General features: G+C 43.8%; 1 protein-coding gene and 4 non-coding genes across 5 annotated transcripts in view; 3 read left to right on the top strand and 2 right to left on the bottom strand.

The window, feature by feature from the left end:
- The window catches only part of LOC144670280 (histone H2B 1.1-like), a 495,251-nt gene that overhangs the window by 369,259 nt on the left and 100,762 nt on the right, over positions 1-25,230 (top strand). The window lies entirely within an intron of this gene.
- trnap-ugg (transfer RNA proline (anticodon UGG)) lies at positions 6,977-7,066 on the top strand. The gene is given in 2 exon segments: positions 6,977-7,012; positions 7,031-7,066. It is a non-coding gene; the product is annotated as a tRNA-Pro (tRNA).
- Positions 10,731-10,803, bottom strand: trnaf-gaa (transfer RNA phenylalanine (anticodon GAA)). The gene has a single exon. It is a non-coding gene; the product is annotated as a tRNA-Phe (tRNA).
- On the top strand, positions 12,862-12,943 carry trnas-gcu (transfer RNA serine (anticodon GCU)). Its single transcript has one exon. It is a non-coding gene; the product is annotated as a tRNA-Ser (tRNA).
- Positions 20,618-20,689, bottom strand: trnag-ucc (transfer RNA glycine (anticodon UCC)). Its single transcript has one exon. It is a non-coding gene; the product is annotated as a tRNA-Gly (tRNA).

Below are 25,230 nucleotides of genomic sequence, written 5' to 3'. Positions count from 1 at the left end.
CTTAGCTGAAATTGAATGTTATGTCCTCTTGTTTTGAATTCCCCAAAACAGGGAAAATTGTTTCTCTCTATCTAAACTATCAAGTCCCTTAATCACCTCATAAGCCTCAATTCGACAACCTGAACAAAACACATGCGGGAACCTGGGTTTTATAAATAGAAGAATCGAGTACAAAAGCGAGGCAGCTATGGAGAATTTTTATAAACACTGAAATAGAAAGAAACTGGAGGCGACAGACATGGACAATGTTGGATGAATGGCCTCATCCTGTGCTATAACCATTCTATGCTGCTCCGATTCCAACCTACCCACATTCTTTAATCCTTTTAGAAACATAGAAGAAGTAGTAGGCCATTCGGCCTTTTGAACCAGCTCCGCCATTCAATATCGTCATGGCTGATTCTCTATCTCAACACCACACTCTCGCTCTTTCCCCATGCCCCTTGATGCCTTTCGAGTTCAGAAATCCATTTCTTTCTTGAATATATTCAGTGACGAGGCCTCTGTGGTAGAGAATTCCACAACTTTATCACCGTCTGAGTGAAGACGTTTCTCCTCATCTCAGTCCTAAATGGCCAACCCCGAATCATGAGATTCTTACCCCTTGTTCTGGACCTCCCAGCAAGGAGAAATATCCACTATACATTCAGTCTGTCCAGCCCTGCCGGAATTGTATAGGTTTCAATGAGAACCTCTCTTATTCTTCGAAACTCCAGTGAATACAGGCCTAGTCGGCCCAATCTTTCCTCAAACGACAATCCTGCCATCCCTGGAATCATTCTGGTGAACTTTCGATGCACTTCCACTTTGACAAGGATATCCTTTCCTCGGGAAGGAGACCAAAACTGCACACAACACTCCAGGAGTGGCCGCACCAAGGCCCTGCACTGCTGCAGCAAGACACCCTTTCTGCTGTGCTCAAGAGGCCTTGCAATGAAGGCCAAAAAACCATTTGCCTTCTTAACTGCTTGCTGCATCTGCGTGCTTGTTTTCAGTGTTTGATGTACAAGGACACCCAGGTCCATTTGAACATCAACATTTCCCAATGTATCAACATTGAAATAATATTCTGCCATTGTGTTTATCCTACAAAAGTGGATAAATTCAACATTTATCCACCTAAAATTGCATCTATCATAAATTTTGTCACTCACTCAACTCCCTTAATCGCCTTGAAGCCTCTTTACATTGTCCTCACCATTCACACTTCGATGAAGTTCCGTGTCGTCTGATAACATGGAAATATTACATTTGATTCCCTCATCCAAGTCAATGATATGTATTGTGAAAAACTGGGGCCCAAGCACTGATCCCTGTGGTACCCTACTGGTCACCGTCTGCCATTCCGAAAAATACCCATTTATTCCTACTCTCTGTTTCCTGTCTGCCAACCAATTCTCAATCCACACCAAAATATCACCCCCAATCCCATGTGCTTAAATTTTGCACACAGACCTCTTACATGGGGCTTTATCAACAGCTTCCTGAAATTAAAAAGTACACCACATCCACTGGTTCTCCCGTATTTATTCTGTTAGTTACGTCCTCAAATAAACTCCAGCAGCATTGTCAAACATGATTTCCCTTTCATAAATGCCTGTTCATTTTGTCTAATCCCGTTGATGTTTTCTAAGTTTCTTGTTATCACATCCTTTATAATAGACTCTAGCATTTTCCCTCATGTCAGGCTAACCGAACTGTAATACCCTGTTTTTTCCCCTCCCCCTTTTTTAAGTAGTGGGGTTACATTTGACACCCTACAGTCTGCTGAGACTATTCCAGAATCTACAGAAATTTGGAAGATGGTAACCAACGCATCCATTATTTCCATGGCCACGTTCTTTAGTACCGTGGAATGTAGATTTTCAGGCCCTGGGGTTTTATTGGCTTTCAGTGCCATTAATTAATTCAGCGCTCCTTTTTTAGGAATACTAATTCTCTTCAATTCCTCTTTCTCACTTGACCTTTGGTTCGCTGGAATTTATGGGAATCTACTTGTGTCTTCCTCCGTGAGGATAGAACTAAAGTAGTTGTTGAATTGCCCTGCTACATCCTTGTTCTCTATTGTAAATTTTGTTGTTTCGAAATGTAAGGGCCCTACATTTGTCTTCATTAATCTTTTTCTTCTGCGTACTTATATAAGCTTTTACAATACTCTTTATGTATCTTTCAAGTTTACTCTCATTCTCTATTTTTCCTCTTTTAATTAACCTCTTGGTTCTCCTTTATTGAATTCTAAACTGCTTCCAATCCTCAGGCTTGCTACTTTTTCCAGCAAATTTATATGACTGCTCTTTGGAACTAATACTATCCTTAATTTATTTTGTACACCATGGCTGGACCACTTTTCCTGTTGTCTTTTTGCGCCAAAAAGGAATATACACATGTAGCAATGCATGAATTCATTCCTTAAGTAGTAATCATTGCCTACCCACCGTCATGCCTTTTAATGAAGTTCCCCAATCGATTTTAGCCAAATCACTCCTCATGCCTCCGCAGTTTCCTTTGTTTTGATTTTGGACCATAGTTTTGGATTGGATTACTTCATTTTATAACCTAAGAAAGAGTTCTTTCATATTATGGTCACTGTTCCCTCACGGACTTCGCACAACAAGATTATTCATTAACCCCGTCTCATTGAAAAAAATAAACAAATCTATTATAGCCTGTTCCCTAGTTAGTTCTTCGATGTACTTGTCAAAAAAGCTATTTCAAGCACAATCCATCATTTACCACAGTATTATTGATAATTTGATTTGTCCACTCTATATGTAAATTAAAGTCACCCATGACAACTGTAGCACACTTGTTACATGCATTTCTAATTCCCTGTCTAATGCCGCCCCCTACCTTACCACTTCTGTTTGGAAGCCTGTATACACCTCCCGCGAATGTTTCCCGGACCTGATTGCGTCACAGCTCCACCTAGATTGATTCTGCATCTAGATTTTCTCTCAATATTGTATTGATGTCATCGTTAACTAAAAATGCCACGCCACCTACTTTTCCTTTTTGCCTGTTCTTCCTAAATATCGAACACCATTGGATATTCAGCTCCCAGCATTGGTCACCCTGCAGCCATGTCTGTGTAATCACAATCATATCCTATGCGTTGACATCTATTTGCATTGTTAATTCACCCACCTTATTGCAAATGCTCCATTCATTCAGCTACAGTGTCTTTAGGCTTTTCTTTTTACACATCTTTCTTTGTACTCTGGCCCTATTTGCTGCAGCCTCCGTTTCCTCTGCCTTCTACTTCTGATGTTTTTGCTTTTCTGTCTTTCATTTCTATCTTTGTTTCCCTGTCTCGTGTCTCCCCTCTCAGGTCCCCATCCCCCTGCCAGTCTAGTTCATCCGACTATCATTCTGGCGAAGCTGCACTGCAGCCTCTACGTTACAGATGTATGTCCATGCAACTTCAGCTGCTTCATCAATGACCTTCCCGGCAAAGTAGATTCAGAATTCGGGATGTTTGCAGATGATTTACGCAATGTTTAGTACCATTTGCGAGTCATGAGGTTCTGAAGTTGTCCGTTGCATGAACAGTGAGGCCTGAACAATATTCAGACATGGGCTGATAGGTGGCAAGTAAGAATTGCGCCTCATCAGTGGCCAGGCAGTGACCATCTCCAGCCAGAGAGAATCCAATTATCTCCCCTGAAGCTCAATGGAATTAACATCGCTGAATAAAGCACCATTCACATCCTGGGTGTTATGATTGAGCAGACACTATATTGGACTAGACATACAAATACTGTGCTTACAAAAGCAGTTCAGGTGTTGGGAATTCTGCAGAGAGGGACTCCGCTCCCCCAGCCCAAAACCTTTCCCACATCCACAAGGCACAGGTCAGACGCCTTCTGAATACTTTCCATTTGCTTGAATGCTTGAAACTCCAAGAGCACTCAAGAAGCACGACAACATACGGGACAAAGCAGCCCGCTTGCTTGGCACCTAATACACCACCTTTTACATCCAATCCCTGCAACATCGACGCACAGTGGCGGCCGTGTATACCATCTACAAGATGCACTGCTGTAACTCACCAATTCTCTGTCCACAACAACTTACAAACCCGTGAAATCTACCGCCTAGGAGGCCAATGGCAGCAGATGCGTGGGAACACAACCACCTGCAAGTTCTTCTTCAAGCCACACACCATCCTGACTTGGAGCTGTATCGCCGTTCCTTCACCGTCACTGGCACAACATTGTGGAACTCGGTTCCTAACATCATTGTGAGTATACCTACACCACATGGACTGCAGCGGTTTCAAGTTCTCGATGATAGTCAGGGATGGGCAATAACTGATGACTTAGTCAGCGAGAGCCAATTCCGGTGAAGGAATAAATAATAATAAACAATATGAATAATCTTTTTGTAATGTTTCCATTGTCTCTCAGCCGCAGTAGCTTCTGTGGGGGAGACTTCTTGATTTCCAATACTCTTCGCGTGAAGACATTCTTCTTGTCAACGCCCCTGAACAAGGTAAATTCCCGCTTGGTTTGCAGACTGTCCACCAGGTTAAATAACGAAGCTAGCGAGTCATTTAATCATCGTGTGCATCAGATCAAACCTTCAATATAGTTATTCAAGGAATTACAAGAAATGTCGAGACAATCCGTCTGCCCTCATAACTTGGGTTTGATATCACAATGATAATTTCAGATTTCCATTCTGCATTACGCTGTCCCATACAAAAACTGGATTCAAACTCACGCGTGGGAAACATAATGGATTCACAGCTTTAAACTCTGGACCACCTCGCCACATGCATGACACTTATCTAACGACGTCATGGAGCGTTGGCAGCCATGGACTGTTGAACTAAATGATCCTCTTTGGCACAGGTCCTGAATATTCAGCCAGATGATCAAAATGGAAATGGAGTTTCTGTTAGCCGACGAAATTTCCATCGCATCAGTTCAGGGACTGGTGTGAATGGACTGATGCGAAACATTTCAACACCATGTCCAGCATGTATCTCCACAGTGTGAAAACCTACTGCGGAAAAACTGAAATAGACAAACATTCCGCAGCAAAAACAAACCCCTCCCAGAGATTCCTCACAGAGGAATCCATAGACCATCGAAACACACGCTTCCTGACCTACATTGTCTGATCATTGAGACACATGTATCTGCTCCTGCCTGGCTTCATTCCGTGAAGGCAGAGAATTTATATTGTTCCACTGAGCCGTGAAAGTGTCTCTAGAGCAGCTTAAAGAGAATTCCTTCTGTTTCACTGAGATGTTCTGAATTGATCTTTTTCTTTAAGTCGCAAAATGCTTTATTATTCAACACGTCTGTCCATTACAGGGCCGATGAAAGATCCAATCAGTGAGGTGCGCATTCACCGTTGTAAAAAATTATTTCAGGGGGTGTGAGAGTCGCTCGCGAGGCCAGTCTTTGTTACACATCCCAAACTGTCCTTGAACTCAGTGGCTTTCTCAGCGGGCAGTTAGGAATCAAACTCATATGTAGGCCAGACCAGGGAAGACACCAGTGAACCAGCACTGAGATTAGCGTTTAATTGCAGGTTTTAATTATTGAGTTTAATTTCCATCAGCAACTCTGGTGGGAAATGAACCCAAGTGCCCGGAATATTTCCACTGCTCCAATGTTTCACCTTAGAGAGAGATGGAAATATCATGTCGAATGGACTCTAAGTTGGATGCCCATGTTATTGTGAACAAAAGTATTGAATCCAAGATCTTACAAGAAAAGTCGAAGCAAAATGACCTCATAACTTGGGCTGGAGAATCACATCAGTGATTCCAGGCAGAGCTTCTGCAAAATCACCGCAATAAGGCGGAAAAAAGTTGATAAAGTAACAACGAAGATGGGACTCGAATCCACACGTGTAAAGCACAAAGAATTAGCAGTCCATCGCCTTAACCTCTCGGTTATACTTTTCGCATGAACAACCCTTTGAAATAAATGATCCTCTTTGGTACAGGCCCTAAATATTCGGCCAGATGTGTAAAGATGGAAATGTAGTTTATGTCATTAAAATATATGTGCCTCACGTCAGATCACGGACTGTTGTAAACCGACTGATGTGAATCACTTCAACACTTCACCCTAATATCCAACATCTAACGGCAGATCAGAAAAATGTGTGTGTGTCGCACATGGTCATGGCTACTTTTGCACCAAATCTGTGTCTGAATGAATGGAACCCGTTTGGGATAAACACTGTCGCCTTTCACCACTTAGCTGATGAGTTTCCGAGGGCCACGTATGTGATTCCCTCAGTTCTGCTTTTGCACAAAGCAGGGGAAATGCATCACAGATGCCAGTCTTCAGCCAGCTCCATTCACTCCAAGTGAAATCAAGAAATGGCTGAAGGCACGGGTAACTGCAAAGGCTTTGGGCCCTGACAACATTCCTGCAGCAGTACTGAAAACCTGTGCTCCAGAAATAGCCTCGCCCCTCGCCAAGTTGTTCCAGTGAAGCCACAAGACTGGCAAATACCCGGCAATGTGGGAAATTGCTCAGGTCTGTCTTGTCCACAAAAATAGCAGGAAAATCCAACCGGCAAAAACCGCCCCATCAGTCTTCTCTAGTTTATCAAGAAGGTGAGGGAAAATGTCTTCGACAGTGCGATGAAGTGGCACTTACTCAGCAATAACCCACTCACTGAAGCTCACTTTGTTTCCTGCCAGGGTCACTCAGCTCCTGACCTCATTGCAGCCTTGGTCCAAACCTGAAGAAAACAGCCGAACTCAAGACGTGAGGTGCAAGTGACTGCACTTGAGTTCAAAGAAGCTTTTGACCTAATGCGGCATCAAGGAACTCCAGCAAAACTGAAGTGAAAGCAAATAAGGCGGGAAACTCTCCAATGGTTGGAGTCGTCCCCGGGGTTTCTAAAACATTGGAAAATATTTCTAGCATGAACTGTAATGCGCTTATGATTGATGCACTTTGTGTGACAATGAAAGGATTCCTTGTGTGCGTTTTTTTCTGCAGGTGGCTCGTTGGTCTAGGGGCATGATTCTCGCTTTGGAATTTTTGTTGAGTTGATATGCGAGAGGTCCCGGGTTCAAATCCCGGACGAGCCCATCTTAATGCAGCTTTTTTATTTCGCGCTCGAGGTGGTGGCAGTTCCGGAAATCAGGACCAGGTTTGATCACCCGGGGAGTCATTGCAGGGAATGCATCACCTCAACACACCTGATATAAATGAATGCCAAGTTTAAAGAACGTTTCTCCGTGCCATGAGACTTTGAATTTATTCTAATGCATCAAATGAGGGAACTGTCTATTTGTGGATTCACGTGGGAGGCTGATTGCACTCAGTTTCAATCTTGACTGAAAGGACAAGCAGAGCTGGGAACCCCAGTGTTTCATTTTAATTTACCACATTTTAGCTGTGTTCCGGTGCTTGCAGTGAGCTGGGAGGGGTTTCTTTTTGCGACCAAATGCTTGTAAGTTCCGGTCTTTCCGCGGTGGGTTTTCACACTGTGTAGAAACATGTTGGATATTAGGTTGAAGTGTTGAAGCGTTTCACATCAGTCGGTTTACAACAGTCCCTGATCTGATGTGATGCACATTTATTTTAATGACGTAAACTACGTTACCATCTTTACACATCTGGCCGAATATTCAGGGGCTGTACCAAAGAGGATCATTTATTTCAACGGGTCATGGATGCAAAAAGTATAGAAGGGGGTTTAATAGGCCGCATTTTGCGATGAGCTGGTCGAGAGGATAAGGCGATGGACTGCTAATCCATTGTGCTTTGCAAGCGTGTGTTCGAATCCCACTTCCGTCGTTACTTTATCAACTGTTTCCGCCTTATTGCGGTGATTTTGCAGAAGCTCTGCCTGGAATCACTGATGTGATTCTCCAACCCAAGTTATGAGGCCAGCTTGCTTCGACTTTTCTTGTAAGATCTTGGATTCGATACTTTTGTTCACAGTAACATGGGAATCCGACTTAGAGTCCTTTCGACATGATATTTCCATCTCTTTCTAAGGGGAAACATTGGAGCAGTGGAAATATTCCGGGGACTTGGGTTCATTTCCCACCACAGTTGCTGATGGAAATTAAACTCAATAATTAAAACCTGCAATTTAACGCTAGTCTCAGTGCTGGTTCTCGGATGTCTTCCCTGGTCTGGCCTACATATGAGTTTGATTCCTAACTGCTCGCTGAGAAAGCCACTGAGTTCAAGGACAGTTTGGGATGTGTAACAAAGACTGGCCTTGCGAGTGACGCTCACATCCCCTGAAATAATGTTTTAAAAGGGTGAATGCGCACCTCACTGATTGGATCTTCCATCAGCCCCTGTAATGGACAGACGTGTTGAATAATAAAGCGCTTTGTGACGTCAAGAAAAAGATCAATTCAGAACATCTCAGTGAAACCGAGGCTCAAACCCACATCTGCGAACAGAAGGGAATCAGAATGTTGTCAGTTTTTACAGAGCGATATTGTTGAGCTGAATGTTCACACTGGAAGGCTGTAAAGTTCCTCATTGAAGGATGAGCCGCTGTTCCTCGAGCGAACCTTGAGCTTCATCGGAACATTGCAGGAGTCCGAGAACCGAGTGATCAGGGTGAGAGCCAGGTCGCCAGTCATTTCGTTTCACCAGCTTGACTGTGTGGATGAGTTGGTTGGACTTTCTGTTAATTTGCCGCACATTCTTGGCTATCAGTTTTGTCGCAGGAAAATGCCACTTCAACACTTTCTGCCAAAAGTAACCCCATCCCAACTCTTAATGCCCTGAGAAACTGCCACTTAGACATGTGATGACCAGCAATTGAAGTGAGCGCTGCCTAACTTCCCTGACCGTTAATTCCCCCTGAGCTTCTTTGCTAAGTCGAATTAAAGCTGAATTTCCACAACTCCAATAACACAGCTAAAATATGGTCAAGTAATATGAAGCTGTAACCCTCCCGCCCCACCCACCAACATCTACCCCCACAACACGCCCCTCCCCTCACTGCATACTCCCAACTGCCACCACACTCACCCCCCGGACGCACCACCCCACCCACCACCCCCCCCCCGCCACCCCCAGCTCTGCCAATCTGGATGTTCTTTCAGACAAGCCTACAACTCCATGTTGAAATCAGGCTGTGAACATTTTGACCCGATAGGGCTGTTTAGAAATAGGGTCACATGGATTTCATGGTTCTGAAAGAAAACATACCTGGGAGACTGTGTTTTAAAAAGTGGCCTTTTTTTTCCTTTGAGAAGATTAGCACCAACTCCTTGATGTTGTCACGGATCAGTGCTGGGGGAGCGACTGTGGAACACTGACCCCATATCAAGGACTGCACACCCTGACCTTTGCCTTGATCCATTGACGTTTAATGTTTTTCAAAATTGTCCCCTTTCTAAAGAAGGGTCATAAGGACTCGAAACGTTGACTCTGTATTTATTTCTCCGCACAGATGCTGTTAGACCAGCTGATTTTCTCCAGCATTTTCTGTTTTTGTTTCTGATTTTCAACATCCCCATCATTTTGCTTTAATTTCCCCTATTTCTCTTTTTAATATCATGGTGTTCTATTATGAGTGTGTGTGTGTGTGTTTGTGAGAGAGGGAGAACGTGTGTGTGTGTGTTTGTGAGAGAGGGAGAGTGTGTGTGTGTGTATGTATGTGTGTGTGTGTGTGTTTGTGAGAGAGGGAGAGCGTGTGTGTGTGTGTGTGTGACTTATGGTATCTCGAAAGATTAATTCGCATAATTTCAGATCCATACTGAATGTTCATAAGCTTTATTTTTCTATTCTAAAATACCTTTTTTATAATAAACAAACAAATTTATGGTTTATTGAAATAATCCACTTTTAAACCTCTTTTATTCTCGGGAACACTGGTGAAGGTAAATAATTGGCCATTTTGGTGAGCGAAATGAACATTTGAGCTAATGTTGTGACCTGTGGAGCAGTGGGACTAGACCAAGGGCGCACTCCTCCCATCCCGCTCGTAACAGGGCGCTCACTCAGAAACTTAGCTCCAAGTCACTGTCGACTCCTTCTGTAAAGCAGATGACATATTGGGCTTCCCACTAAACATGCAGAAAACTAAGATCCGATTCCAATATTCGTGACTGAGGAAGAACCCCAGAAACGGCTGCACACAAAGGGCTTACTGAAAGGTCAAATTATGTTGTTTTAGTCAGTCATAGAAGTGACCTTGGAGCAGGTTAAGCAGCATTTCCTGTGTTTCAATGATAAATTCTGATCTGAATTTAAAAGGAAAGGGTAAATATTTGTAATACTCATGAGATCCGTCCGCCGCATGACTGAGGCGAGCTCATTTCTTGACCTAATCACTGAGAGACACATACACAAAGAAATAATAATAAATGAGAGGGAAACAATGGATTAATTGGATTCCAATTACGGTCCCCTGGTTAATGTTAAAAGAAGCACCATTGCAATGGATCAACAGACGGATTTTCAGGAATTTAAATTCCCAATGACCGATCGATGGACCAGAAGCTGGGAACACATGAGAGTTGCACGGTTGTTAGCATAGTTTAATGGGAGCTGAGTTGACCAGCGGTTTTTCATATGTTTTTATCAAGAAAGGTGAAACCGACCTTTATTCCAGTAACGTGGACCAGCGGGCACAGAGCTGCCCGTGTGCTTTGGAGGAGGGTAAGTCTCCCCTCCCCTCAGAAGCTGCACTGGGTATCCCCAAAAACTGATGGCATTACCAGCTGGCAAATAACACGAGCAGCAGCTGCCCAGGTTAAAGGATTTGCAACGTGTTGCCGAAACCCTGGATTGAACCAGGGACCTTTAGATCTTCAGTCTAACGCTCTCCCAACTGAGCTATTTCGGCTGACAGAAACACTTTCTTCGAGCCTGAATTGGCCCAGATACCTAAGGATGTTAGTTTTACAGGAAGCTACAGTCCTCCGTTAATATTAGAGAACATGATCGCATAATGACAAAGGACAGCCAACACCTCGTTTCAGTTCCCTCCAGTTTTCCAGTTTTTCTTGATAAAGAGGGGTTGCAAAGCCAAACAAAGCATCAATTCATTGCCATAAGCTCTCGGCCAATCGCTACACAGGGATTGTCCAACAAACAGCTTTCTTCCTCCTTTGAGTGAATTGCTCCCTGACGTCACTATATGATGGCTTCACTCTCAGTTTTAGGTAATATCCATTTGTTCGGTATTCCCCGACAAGAGGAAATAATTTCTCCGCATTAAAACCTATTAATCATTTCAATTACCTCAACCAGATAGCGCCTAAACCTTCTCAACTCACGATTATGTAAACGTCACAGCGGGAGCACATCTAACTGCAGATCAGAAAAATGTGTGTGTATCACACTTCGTCATGGCTAATTTTGCACCAAATCTGTATCTGAATTAATGGAACCCATTTGTGATAAACACTGTCGCCTTTCACCGTTTAGCAGATGATCTTCATAGAGTCACGTATGTGATTCCCTCAGTTTTGCTTTTGCACAAAGCTGGGGAAATGCATCACAGATGTCAGTCTTCAGCCAGCTCTATTCACTCCAAGTAAAATCAAGAAATGGCTGAAGGCACGGGTAACTGCAAAGGCTTTGGGCCCTGACACCATTCCTGCAGCAGTACTGACAACCTGTGCTCCAGAAATAGTCTTGCTCCTCGCCAAGTTGTTCCATTACAGCTACCAGACTAGCATCTACCCAGCAATGTGGGAAATTGCTCAGGTCTGTCTTGTCCACAAAAAAAGCAGGAAAATCCAACCGGCAAAAACCACCCCATCCGTCTTATCTTGTTTTTCAAGAAGATGAGGGAAAATGTCTTCGACAGTGCGATCAAGTGACCCTTACTCAGCAATAACCCGCTCAGTGAAGCTCAGTTTGTTTCCTGCCAGGGTCACTCTCTTCCTGACCTCATTGCAGCCTTGGTCCAAACCTGAAGAAAACAGCCGAACTCAAGACGTGAGGTGCAAGTGACTGCACTTGAGTTCAAAGAAGCATTTGACCTAATGTGGCATCAAGGAACCCCAGCAAAACTGAAGTGAAAGGAAATAAGGCGGGAAATTCTCCACTGGTTGGAGTCGTCCCCGGGGTTTGTAAAACATTGGAAAAGATTTCCAGCATGAACTGTAATTCGCTTATGATTGATGCACTTTGTGTGACAATGAAAGGATTCCTTGATGGGGTTTTGCTATGCCACCTGCTCGTTGGTCTAGGGGCATGATTCTCGCTTTGGGGTTTCCATTGAGTTGATATGCGAGAGGTCCCGGGTTCAATTCCCGGACGAGCCCATCTTAATGCAGCATTTTCTATCGCGCTCGAGGTGGTGGCAGTTCCGGAAATCGGGACCAGGTTTGAACACCCGGGAAGTCATTGCAGGGAATGCATCACCTCAACACACGTGACATAAATGAATGCCAAGTTTAAAGAACGTCTCTCCGTGCCATGAGACTCTAAATTCATTCTAATGCATTAAATGAGGGAACTGTCTATTTGTGAATTCATGTGGGACGCTGACTGCACTCAGTTTCAATCTTGACTGAAAGGACAAGCAGAGCTGGGTACCCCAGTGTTTCATTTTAATTTACCACATTTTAGCTGTGTTCCGGTGCTTGCAGTGAGCTGGGAGGGGTTTCCTTTTGCTACCAAATGCTTGTAACTTCCGGTCGTTCCGTGGTGGGTTTTCACACTGTGTAGAAACATGTTGGATATTAGGGTGAAGTGTTGAAGTGTTTCACATCAGTCGGTTTGCAACAGTCACTGATCTGTTGTGGTGCACATTTATTTTAATGACATAAACTACGTTTCCATCTTTACACATCTGGCCGAATATTTAGGGGCTGTACCAAAGAGGATCATTTATTTCAACGGTTCATGGATGCAAAAAGTATAGAAGGGGGTTTAATAACCCGTCTTTTGTGACGAGGTGGCCGAGAGGTTAAGGCGATGGACTGCTAATCCATTGTGCTTTGCACACGTGGGTTTGAATCCCACCTTCGTCGTTACTTTATCAACTGTTTCCGCCTAATTGCGGTGATTTTGCAGAAGCTCTGCCTGGAATCACTGATGTGATTCTCCAACCCAAGTTATGAGGCCAACTTGCTTCGACTTTTCTTGTAAGATCTTGGATTCGGTACTTTTGTTCACAATAATATGCGGGTCAAACTTAGTGTCCTTTCGACATTATATTTCCATCTCTCTCTCAGGGGAAACATTAGAGCAGTGGAAATATTCCGGGGACTTGGGTTCATTTCCCACCATAGTTGCCGATGGAAATTAAACTCAATAATTAAAACCTGCAAATAAACGCTAATCTCAGTGTTGGTTCACTGATGTCTTCCATGGACTGGGCTACGTATGAGTTTGATTCCTAACTGCCCGCTGAGAAAGCCACTGAGTTCAAGGGCAGTTTGGGATGTGTAACAAAGACTGGCCATGCGAGCGACGCTCACATCCCCTGAAATAATGTTTTAAAAGGGTGAATGCGCACCTCACTGATTGGATCTTCCATCAGCCCCTGTAATGGACAGATGTGTTGAATAATAAAGCGCTTTGTGACGTCATGAAAAAGATCAATTCAGAACATCTCAGTGAAACCGAGGCTCAAACCCACATCTGCGAACAGAAGGAAACCAGAATGTTGGCAATTTTTACAGAGCGATATTGTTGAGCTGAATGTTCACACTGGAAGGCTGTAAAGTTCCTCATTGAAGGATGAGCCGCTGTTCCTCGAGCGAACCTTGAGCTTCATTGGAACATTTTGTGACTGGATTCAAACTCAAAATCCTGTCTCAATGACATCTCAAATAAAGCTGTCGGCTGCTTGAAAACGCAGCAGTTAAACTTTCTGCCTGATCATGAGAGCGACTGTGACGTTTACAAAACAAAATCATTTGATAAAATAGTTCAAAAACCATCAAGTTTGAAATCCTATGAGGAAAAGTCAAGCTATTATTGAGAACTCTGCTGAGAAAGCTTCAATGGACAGCACAGAAATCAGGTGAAGAGTCTGAGTAAATCGACACCAGCGAACAAGTCAACATCAAAACTGAAGCAACTCTTGTGAAGATCAGTGAGTAAAAGCTGAGTGCTCCGTGCACCATCAGCTCATCAAGTCGATGTATTGTCTGTATAAAGCGTTCTGTTTAGAACAGGATTTATTGACCTGAGTTGAGCAGGCACGTTATTGCAGAACAAATAAGTCACCTCTAGATTTTCCCTGGAAAACATAGAAACTAGGAGCAAACTTCTAGTTTGTTGATATATTGTATTGAAATAAACTGGAATTACAGTGCAAATGAATTGATATTCAAAATCAAATCTTACTTTCAGGTTAATTACGTGGAGCAATTAAATTACAAACAAGAACACAAGTGACCTGTGAGCTCAAACACAGAGAGAGTAAATTTCAGAGTGAAGACTTAAAAATTTCAATTTTTTGCAAGTGAGGGTTAAGTGCAGAGGGGGAAGGAGCTGCTGTGTAATTTTAACCCAGATACTGCAGCAAAAGTACAAGAGGGAAGGAGTGGAACTCTCTAAATAGCGAAAACTTTACTTAACTAGACAATTCATTTCAGTGAAATGTTGGGACAGCTGAGAGCTGTTGCCTACACATCCTGTGCTCTGTGGGAACTCCAAATAAGACTGATGATAATAGTCAGATTCATAATACATTACAGAACCAAGCAGAATACAGAAAGTGCAGAGGAGAAATGGAAAAAGGAAATTAGATCAGAAGGGAGAGCGTATGAGAAAAGATTTGCAGGTAACAACTGAAAACACTGAAGATTTTTTACCAGCATAAGGGCAGTCACTTTAAGTGGGGCTGATTTGGAGATCCTGTGTAGGGAGAGGGCATGGCTGATGTACTAAATGAGAACATACAAACAAACTAATTAGCAGCAGGAGTAGGCCACTCAGCCCCTCGAGCCTGCTCCGCCATTCAGTAAGACCCTGCCTGATCTGATTGTAACCTCAACCTCACATTCCTTCCTACCCCCAATAACCTTTCACTTCCCCCCCTTGTTAATCAAGAATCTATCTAACTCTGCGTTTAAAATATTCAAAGACTCTGCTTCCACCAGCTTTTGAGGAAGAGAGCTCCAAAGACGCTCGACCCTCAGATAGAAAAGAAATCCTTAACTCTGTCTGAAATGATCGACCCCTTATTTATAAACAGTGACCCCTAGTTCCAGATTCTGCTACAAGAGGAAACGTGCTCTCCACCTCCACCCTGTCAAGACCCTCAGGATCTTAAAGGTTTGAATCTAGTTGCCTCTTACTCTCCTGAACTCCATGTGATACAAGCCTAACCTGTTCAACCTCACCTCATAAGACAACCGGCCCATCCCTGGTATTTGCCTCGTAAACTTTGCACTAAACCTGTCATCACAAAACAAGCGGATGCTGCTAATGTCATTGGTGGGGAAATTGGATAGGATGAAAATAGATGAAGTGGAAGCTATCACAAGGCTGGCACCGCTCACAGTAGAAAAGCTGCTCGATCCGCATCGGATACACCTTGGATTACTGAGGGAATGAAGGGTGGAAATAGCAGAGACTCGAGCCACAATCTTTCAATCCTCTTTGGATATGGGAGTGAAGCCAAACAACTGCAGGTTGTTGATGTTACATCCGTGTTTAAAATGGAGAGGGATAAACCCAGTAACTACAGAGCAGTTAGTCTCATGCTGGAGGTGGGGAAACGTTTAAAGACAATAATCCAGAACAAAATTCATTGTCGCTCGGTAGAACATGAGTTGATATTTGATAACCAGCACAGATTGGTTAACAGAAAATCAGCACTGAAACACTTAATAAAGCTCTTTGATGACGTGTCAGAGAACATTGACCAGGGAAGTGAGCATGATGAAGTGTGTCTGGACTTCCAAAGGGATTTGAAAAAGTCCCACATAATGAACTTGGTAAAATTCCAGCAGCTGGGATTAAAGGGGCAGCGACAGCATGGATACAAAATTAAATAAGGGACAAAAAGGGTAAAGTTGTGGCGAGCTCTGAAGAAGAGCCATACGGACTCAAACGTTGACTCTGTTTCTCTCTGCACAGATGCTGCCAGGGCTGCTGAGTTTTTACAGCACTTTCTGTTTTATTGTAAATGTTAATAACTTCCAGCCTATATTCAAGTTTGCTGATAACACTAGGTTAGGTGACATGGTTAGTAGCGTATGTGGGAGCAGCAAGTTTCAAAGGGTCATTGACAGATTCAGTGAGTGAATAAAACTGTGGCCGGTGGTGGTCAACACTGGGAAGAGTGAGGTCATCCATCTTGAACTAAAAAAAGATCCGAGAATTTCCTAAACAGTCAGAATCTTGGGACTATGCCAGAGGAGCCGAGAGTGAGAGCTGAGTGAGACCAGAGGGTGGAGAAAGAGCCTGCATAGATATGTAGATGTTCAAGTGAGTGGGGATAAAATGGAAGTACAATGTAGTAAAATGTCAGGTTGACCACTTCTGCAAGAAGCATAGGAGAGAGGAATATTACTGAGATGGAGAGAGACTGCAGAATCCTGTGGTACAGAGGGATCCTTGTACAAGAATTACAAAAAATGTTTAGATGACATTGCAGAATGCTGCAGTACAGATGGATATGGATGCCGCTGTATAATAATCATTGAAAAAAAGTTGTCATTTAGGTGCATCAAATACTTAGGAGGGCAGGTGGAATGTTGGTCTTAATTGCAAGGGGACTGGAATAGAAAAGCGGAGAAGCCTTGCTGCAACTGTTCAGGGCATTGGCGAGACCACACCTAGAATGGTGCTTATTTGGTCTGATTACTGAAGGATGGACATACTTGCATTGGAGTCAGTTCCAGAGAAAGGTGACTGGGATATTTCCTCGACTGAGGAGGTTTTCGAATGAGGAAGGGTTGATCAGGTTGGATCTAGACTCACTGGAATTTAGAATAACTTAACAATGTGATAGTGAATGAGCATCTGGCAATGAGTGACAGCAATATGTTAGAGACAGACATTCAGTTCGAGCACAAAGGTCATATACATGCTGGTTATCACCTCAAGTAAGGCCAATAAGGACGGAATGAGTGATAAACTGAGCACGTTAAATTCCCATCGGCTATTAATAGGTAAAACAAGACAGGAAACAATCAGAGGCTGTCAAATAATAATTTAGTGCAATCTGTACCGAAGGAATGAAACTTTTATGATAATTATGGTTAAGTATTATTATGATTAATACTATTAATAATGGGGACGGAATTCCATAAATTAAACCAGTGATTAAGAAGGAATGACAATTTCTGTCCAGATAATGATGAACTGTGTATTTGGTGCGATGATGTCTCCGCTATGCTGATAGTTTTGTCCTTCTCGGTGGTTCATGTCACAGGGAGGACGCTGCTGTTCAAATAAAGATGACGAATTACTGCAGGGTGTCCTATAGATCGGAAAACCTGCGGCTAAGTTCCCCTCCGAGTCACTCATCATCCTGACTTGTAAACATATCGCCGTTCCTTCACTGTCGCTGGGTCAAAATCCTGGAACTTCCTTCCTAACAGCACTGTGGGTGTACCTACACCACACGGAATGTAGCGGTTCAAGAAGTCAGCCCACCACCACCTTCTCAAGGGCAACTCGGGATGGGCAAATAATTCCGGCCCAGTCAGCGAAGCCGACATCCCGTGAATTAACTTTAAAAAATATGACCTTGACGATATTGTTTCCATCTAAGAGGATGTTTTTTCTATTCAGATAATCATACAGTGATAGTGAAGAGGAGGTGGCCACTCAGGACATTGCGCCTGTGCCAGTTCTTTGGGAGGAATGGGCTGAGGGAAAGGGGAAAGCATTGGCTGGGATGTGTTTGCAGCATTTCCAGCTTGTATCCATCTGTGAATAAACACCATATCAGAGATTTGTTGAAGATTGAATTTTTGCACTGGAAGCAAGAAACTGTTGCAAATAACAGACATGATTGTGGGTAACAGAAAATGCTCCCTTTTGGCATTAATGAGAACGTAAATAGCAGAGGATGGCTTCGATCCATCGACCTCTGGGTTATGGGCCCAGCACGCTCCCGCTGCGACACTCTGCTGCTTGATTTTTAATGTCTACTGTTCCATTATGGTGTTAAAGTGTTTCACATGTTTAGAATATATTTCCTGCTGTGGAATTGTGCTCTCTGGTGTTGAGAAATGTTCTTTGTTGTTGTGTAAAATGCTTCCCTGCAGTACAAACGTGTTCCCGGTTGTATAAATATGATGGCCGAGCCAGCGAATCTCACGTCCATTGAATTTAAAAAAAAGTTCCGCTCTGTTGCACTTCTCAGCTCTGGCCAGTAGATGTCAGCACACTCAGAGAGCGACAGAACAGACAAGAACCGTTCACATTTTATTGGACGGCGAAGGGAGGTATTTGGAATTACTAACGGTGAAGATGACATTTCATAATATTTTGTTATACCAAGCAGAAGTTATAATGTTGTGCTGAAACCGTCAGATTGTTGTTTTGTATTTGAGAGTGAGATACATTCTTCATTGCCCTTTTCTGGCCCATTTTGTGAACGTGGGATTCAATATCTATGTCACTTACTGGTACTGTGTGAAACTGAGAGACATTCTGAACCTGTCAGTCTTGGTTACTGTATGTGAGTGTGGAGACATTGTCAGTGGAACTGCAAATGTGTTTGGATTTATTCTGACAGTCACTGTCTTGGACTCTGGTACTGAGTCGAGGTAACATGGAAACAACATCTATCTCTCCTGCACTCTTTGATTGATGGATGGAAAGTGTGACTCTGGAACTATTTCTGCTGTCTGTGACTGTGAAATTGATGTCCTGTCTGTGTCTCTGCGCTCTGTCAGTGATAATGTACGGACTGTGTGGGAGGAGCTGGCGGGAATCTTCATTCTAGCTTGGCTGGAGGAAACACCACATTTATTCTGGTTCCTTCAATTATTTGCCTGTTGGGAAAAAAATATATTTTAGGACTCAAGTACAGATGGGGTGGAAGGTACAGATTCCATCAGTTTAACATCCATAAATAATCATTGTGAATGGTTTGAGAGGCTTTAGACAGGCTCTAGCTCTGACTGGGCAGTCCATTCTCAATCCAAATCTTCAACCATTCGGAGAGCCAGGTAGCAGGAATTGGACGTGCCGATTGGCTTATATTTTCAAAATCGAAAAGCCTGCCAATTTGACGGAAAAAAAAGATAATAGCCGAACGGCTTAATTTCCAGGCAATTTTAATCTCACACTTTAGGAGCTGTAATATTGCATTTTGCGTCACAGAATCCTGGCGCTATTTTAGGAACAGATTAAATGTGTCAATCTCTTATCTGTAACCGGCGGTAACAAAGCAGCGATTTAAAACAGAGCCAATCTCAGCTCACTGGAAACGCAATGACATTGGTTACCAACCGACTCCTTCACACAGGCTTCATCGGGACAGAGAGAAACGGCTGATTTCTGATCCTGTCCCCTGAAAGCGGCCGGGAATGTTACAATCGGAAGAGCTGAGCGCTCCAGCAGCCACACGCTCAGCATAGCTGCTCTTTCTCAGGGGCCTGTGAACACGGCCCGCGGGGAGCTGCAGTCCAGCCCGGGAGGAGCGAGACTTGTGACTTTGGCTTTGTCCTGGGCTCTACCGCCGGTCTTTCTACAAGCTTACACACACTTACACCACGAATGAAAAATTCATCCCGCACTCGCCCTTCCCCTGTCTTTGGGGAATGCAGTCGGCCACTTCTGAATGGTCAATGTGTTCGGAATCTCATTGGGTGGCTTTTGTAACCAATCAGAGAGCAGCTTATTTCACCAACTTTCAAAGATTAATGAGAAAATGGGCCGCAGATTGATTGAGCCAAACTGGCAGAGCTGAAACGGGTTTTCAAATTGAAAATAAGCGCCAATGTATTTGAGAATGGCTGAAAAAAGAGACATGTCAAAGCTTTTCCTTCTGCACTCAACAGGACACTCCCAAGAAAACCAATATAAGGGGAAGACACCAATTTATACTGATAGAGAATATACTTCAGGATGGAAAGTGACCGTCTTAGGTCCGGTCATGAGCTTGTGTGATACACAGCGCGAAATGATCTGATCAGGGTAGCCATTACCCTGCAGGATGCCTTTGATGAGCCAGGTTTCAGCATCAAGCTTGCACGGTGAGCAAATGGCTCGGGTCCTACTTACAAGGTTGCCGTTGAGACCAATCTTACAGAGCGTGGGACTGTAAGAATCCCAACGCGTATATTGACCAGTGAAGGTCGGCTTACGGTAATCCTGGTAGAGTATCCTCTGGAAGATTTCTCAACTAGTGTGTCAAGGAAGGGGAGTTATTTTGACTGCTCCATTTCATAGGTGAATTTGAGCGCAGGATGGAGCCCATAAAGACATGTAAGGAAATTGTTACATGCAGCTGCGGATTTAAATATAACAAACGTATCATCGACATATCGGAAATATGCGAGAGGGAGGAGGTGAGGCGTCTTTCCACCCAAGGCCCGAATTTTACGTTCGAAAAACGTGAGTGATGAAAATGTTAGACTTATTTTATTTCGTTAGTCCTTTATTTTCTTGTTGGAAATCTCCCCACACTTTCTGTTCTTTATCTAATTTTGGAAACCACAGAGATTAACTCTGCGGGTCCGGAATTGTGGTCTGATCACGGATAATGCTGAAAAATAAGTCATTACTGCGATGGCCGGGAATCGAACCCGGGTCAACTGCTTGGAAGGCAGCTATGCTCACCACTATACCACCATCGCACACTTCTTTAAGTCACAGTCAGCATTTATAGTACCGGGAAACACACTATATCTTTGGCATCTTGTGTATGAATGATAAACTGTTTTGCAATAATTCTCACCATGTTTATGTTGTTTCACACTCATTTAAAATGTCCCCAAAGAAGTTACCTCTTTGCACGTCTCACGTGCAGCCAGCAGAGGGCACCAGTCCACAATAAATTGGCTCCTGCTGTTTCTGTGGACACATCGAGACAGGAAAAGGTCTGTTGCTGCCCGGGGAACGGGCCGTGAAACAGACAAAGATAGTGACCAACTACAACGGCTCCATGTAGATATCCACAAAGTTCCGAACAGTAAAAAAATGCAACTTATCCTGGAAGGGGTGATGAAGTTCTCTCTGAAATAACTACACCAACACTTCCCTTAAAATAATTGATTTGTTGTCACAAATTCAATACCAACCGTTTAAATTTCAGCCGGTATTCATTTCCAGTTCTTAGACAGACACTTTCACTGACCGGTTCAATCTTTGCAAAACTTTTCGAATTCCCGCTCAATAAACTAAATTACAGACCCGTGATCCGATTTTATCTTGTTCTTAGTCCCAATCATTTGGAATAGAAGCTGTCCTAGAAATGGAAGCAGACTGTTTGTCTGTTTGTAGAAGCGACTGGAATGAGGCGGGGATATTGCTGACAGGTCTGGATTTAAAAGATCCGGGTTTCTAACTATAGATAAACAAGACGTTCCATTGAGTAAGATTTGTTTCGAGCTGCTTCACGTTCCTCTTTTATGTAGCCCGCCCCGACCTGACTGAGAAAGGGACAGAGAGTGAGAGGCGGCGGATTGCTGGTTTAAAGGACTGGGGAAAGGCGGAGCAAAGCGGCATCGCAAAGTGCTTCGTGATAATATCCAGGGCATCACCAAACCAGCAATCCGCCGCCTAGCTCGCCAGGGACGCACTCTCTATGGATGCGGCAGCTGAACAACTCGACCCTTTCTACCAAACACACAACAAAGGCTCTTTTAAGAGCCACCAAAAACGTCACATTAAGAGCACTGACTTGGGAACGGGAGAGAGAAATCTAAAGATGAATCAAACATGTCCTTTTTCGGTCATTAGTTCATTTATTAAGGTTGTTGATGTCTTAAGTGGGGAGTGGAGCGGTGTATTACCTCCCCAGACCCCACTCTCCCACTACAGTATAGTGGAAACATGACTCACACCATTTTCTCTTCAACATCTATTGAACCGTGACCTGAATAAAACCCATACAGTTCATGATGTTTATGTGTGAGACCCAGAACTATCGGCCTTCACGGTCATTTCGCCCATCAATAGCTTTCTACCCGCCTGTTACAAACAGATCAGGTAAGGAATCCGAATTGAAAGCGGGTTGTAAGGTATGCCGGGCTGTCTTTTGCAGCGAAGCTAGTATTTTTTAACGAAAATGCTGGAAAAAACTCAGCAGGTCTGGCAGCATCTGTGTGGGGACAGAGTTACCGTTCCGAATGGGCATGACGCTCCTTCAGAGCCAGAATGAAATGAGTTCAGACAGTGGGCATCCCTTTCACAGACTCTGTGAGTGGCTCTGAAAAGAGCCTTTGGGTTATTAGATTAAAGAATGGCCGCTTCACTTGGTCTTCGAGCCCGCAGCGGCGCTGGTTTTCTTGGGCAGCAGCACGGCCTGGATATTAGGCAGCACCCCGCCCTGAGCGATGGTCACCCCTCCCAGCAGCTTGTTGAGCTCCTCGTCGTTGCGGACGGCCAGCTGCAGGTGTCTGGGGATGATGCGGGTCTTCTTGTTGTCCCGGGCCGCGTTACCGGCCAGCTCGAGGATTTCAGCCGTCAGATACTCGAGCACAGCAGCCAGATAGACCGGGGCTCCGGCACCCACACGCTCAGCATAGTTGCCCTTTCTCAGGTGCCTGTGAACACGGCCCACCGGGAACTGCAGTCCAGCCCGGGAGGAGCGAGATCTGGCCTTGGATCGAGCTTTACCGCCGGTCTTTCCTCTTCCTGACATTTCACAATCTCACAAACACTTTCACAGAGAATGAGGAAATCCTCTCACATTCGCTTCTCTTATAGCTTCGGGAGGAATGGTGCTGCGGGCATTGCTGATTGGTCACTTTGTGCCGCGTCTTTGTTCATATCACCAACCAGATATCTACTGAACTCACCAATCCGGAGACTCACGGAGTGAGGGCGGAAAATACCGGCGCCAAATTTCAACCAATTTTTTTGACAAATTTTCAAAGCCCGCCAAATTTGTAAAAAAACGGACAGAACATAGTGTTAATTGGAAACAGGTAATTCAGTATTTAATATACGAATGTTAGATTTACTTAATCTCGCTCTCCCTTTCTCTATTCTACGGTTGATCTGTATTTGTCTGTTTCTGATTTTCAGTCTGGGTTTATCTGAACCTGAAAACCAGCCGAAAATAACAGCTCCAAATTTACGCTTTTCGACATCGAAAGGGCGGCCGATAGATTTATAAAATAAGGAATAAATTTCATGTAGAAAGTCTTATGTATAAAGTGAACTCGGTCTGACGACAAAGTTTTAAAATTCCCCGTCCCTGATGGGACTATTTCACATTTTATCCCAAGTTCCAGATACGGGATCTATTCGGAGAAAATTTCCATCTTTTATGAAACCCTTTAACCAGCCGGCAAAGTCTCATTGACATCGTTCTACAAACGGACGGTACATTGTAGATATTCGTGAGAGTCAAAAGCAAACATGTCTGGTGTAAATTTGCCAGCGTTGAGACTGAAGGTTCCGACACAACCGGGGCTGATAGGAAATGAACGGATCGATTATTGAGACCAAACTTGACCAGAACTGGAAACTGACGCATTTGCGTTTTATTCTCTCTCCAAAGCCAGGGAAAGGGGCCGAATATAAACACGTCTGAGAACAAAGAGCAGAGGGTGAGCGGGCAGTCATTCATTTATGGGGTATTATTATCAGAACCTAAGAATTCAGCGAGTGATAAATCTACATTAGCCCGAATATGAGGGAAACAACAGAGTTCGAAATGTTCAAATTTAAAACATGACAAAGTAAAAATTGAGATGAAATAGCTTTTTCAGAGAGATTGTGGGTGGCTCTTAAAAGAGCCGTTGTGTTTTGGGTGTTGTTCAGTCCATTGTGGGGTTTTACTTGGAGCTGGTGTACTTGGTCACCGCCTTTGTCCCTTCCGACACGGCGTGCTTGGCCAGTTCCCCGGGCAGCAGCAGGCGCACGGCGGTCTGGATCTCCCGGGAGCTGATGGTGCTGCGCTTGTTGTAATGGGCCAGGCGGGAAGCCTCACCCGCGATGCGCTCGAAAATATCGTTCACGAACGAGTTCATGATGCTCATGGCCTTGGAGGAGATGCCGGTGTCGGGGTGAACCTGCTTCATCACTTTGTAGATGTAGATGGCGTAACTCTCCTTCCTCGACTTTCGCCGCTTCTTGCCGCCCTTTGCTACCGGTTTCTTTAAGGCTTTCTTGGCTCCCTTCTTGGGAACTTGTTTCTTTTCATCTACCATTTTCAGTTTCAGACACAGAAATAAACCAAATCCCTTCCGAGCGCCGATTAAATAGACAGTCTCCCAGGTCTATGCTAATGAAGGATTGGAGAACTTTGATTCTGATTGGACACTTATAAAAAACTAAAACAGCCTCTTCTCTCTTAGTTTTCTGATTGGTGTCTTTAAATATCCAATCAGATTTCGAATTCTCCACCAATCATTAGCCAATTTACTGCAACCAGGCAACATATTCTACAAGGCTTCTCTCCAGCCAGAGTTTCTCTGTGTGTAAAGATATATTGGGAAATGTTGTCTGGCTGTCGGTGCGAGGGACCGTCCGGGGATGCAAGTTTCCTTCTGGTTCTCTGACGCTCTGCTAATGTGTGCCACTTACTCGGATACTGTGTGAGGTATGGGGATAGAGTACAGTGGGTACATTCTGTTCTTGAAGCTGTGGTACAGTGTGTGTCTGATGTATCCTGTGCTTGTCAGTTTATGGAACTGGAAATGAAATTCGCTCATGAGTTTCTCAGTTTATGGAACTGGAAATGAGATTCACTCATGAGTTTCTCAGTTTCTGGCGCTGTAAATCAGTGTGGCATTGATTGTATATATTTCAGTCCGTGCTGCTATCCGAGTGTGCAATTCGCATTCACTCCCAGAACCCGGTCTGTGTTTGAGATTAATGCTGGACATGCCAACATCTGATCCGCAATCAGAGTGTAGAATTCAGTCTGTATCTGTCAGTTTCTGGTATTGAATAGGAATGTGAGAGTCGTTGTCAACATCTGGGAATCTTTGAAACATATTCTGCATCTGTTTATCTTTACTGCTGTATGTGAGAGTGGGATTACTTTGTTTAATTCTGGTACTAATATAGTTAGGAACATACGAACCAGGAGCAGGATTCGGCCCCTCAGTCACTCGAGCCTGCTCCGTCACTCAATGAGATCATGGCGAAGGGATAGGCAGTGGCAGATATTTAAAGGGATATCTCAGAATTCATGGAATTTTTTACTCCGATTGGAATGTAT

Source organism: Cetorhinus maximus, chromosome 31 (genome assembly GCF_964194155.1).
Source record: "Cetorhinus maximus chromosome 31, sCetMax3.hap1.1, whole genome shotgun sequence".
Lineage (NCBI taxonomy): Eukaryota > Metazoa > Chordata > Chondrichthyes > Lamniformes > Cetorhinidae > Cetorhinus > Cetorhinus maximus.
The sequence above is the reverse complement of the archived record's forward strand: the minus strand, read 5'-3'. Positions and strand labels throughout refer to the sequence as shown.